This window comes from Mchenga conophoros, linkage group LG22 (genome assembly GCF_057382185.1).
Source record: "Mchenga conophoros isolate Kocher_MC1m ecotype Shallow Benthic linkage group LG22, M_conophoros_male_GT1.1, whole genome shotgun sequence".
In the NCBI taxonomy this organism is placed as follows: domain Eukaryota; kingdom Metazoa; phylum Chordata; class Actinopteri; order Cichliformes; family Cichlidae; genus Mchenga; species Mchenga conophoros.
The window spans coordinates 38,350,755-38,351,267 of record NC_140546.1 but is presented as its reverse complement, the minus strand read 5'-3'; positions in this window follow the sequence as shown (position 1 = coordinate 38,351,267).

Sequence of the window (513 nt, the reverse complement as noted above, 5' to 3'; positions counted from 1 at the left end):
TTTATAGTGTATCTATATGGGCTCAAATTGTGGTCAGAAATATTTTTTACTTGTATATCAAATCAAAGCGCTCCTCCGACAGCCAAACCCATCTGTTCTCTGATTGGTTTCTTAAATTTGTGATTGACATGACGTTGACCAATCAGCTGAAAGGAAGAAAAATTGGGTCAAAATCCGTACTTTTAAGTTGAAAGACACACAGAGCAAGGGAACCTGAGTGCAGAGCTTCACGTAGTTCTTTGCTTTGTATCTGTAATCAGACGTTAACAAAAAACATGAACTTATAGCTTGTGTAAATATTTTTTACAAACACACAAATTCTCATCTATAGATGCACAAACATAAAATTTTCAGATATTTTGGTTTACAGGGTTACAAAGCTCAGTTCACAACTACCCTTTTCATTTACAAGTACAAAATATTTATTTGAGCCCATATATCTATTACGTATATAATCATATCAATTTAACAGTTAAAGAAACAGGAGTAGAAGGTCCATCAGGCTATATGGCT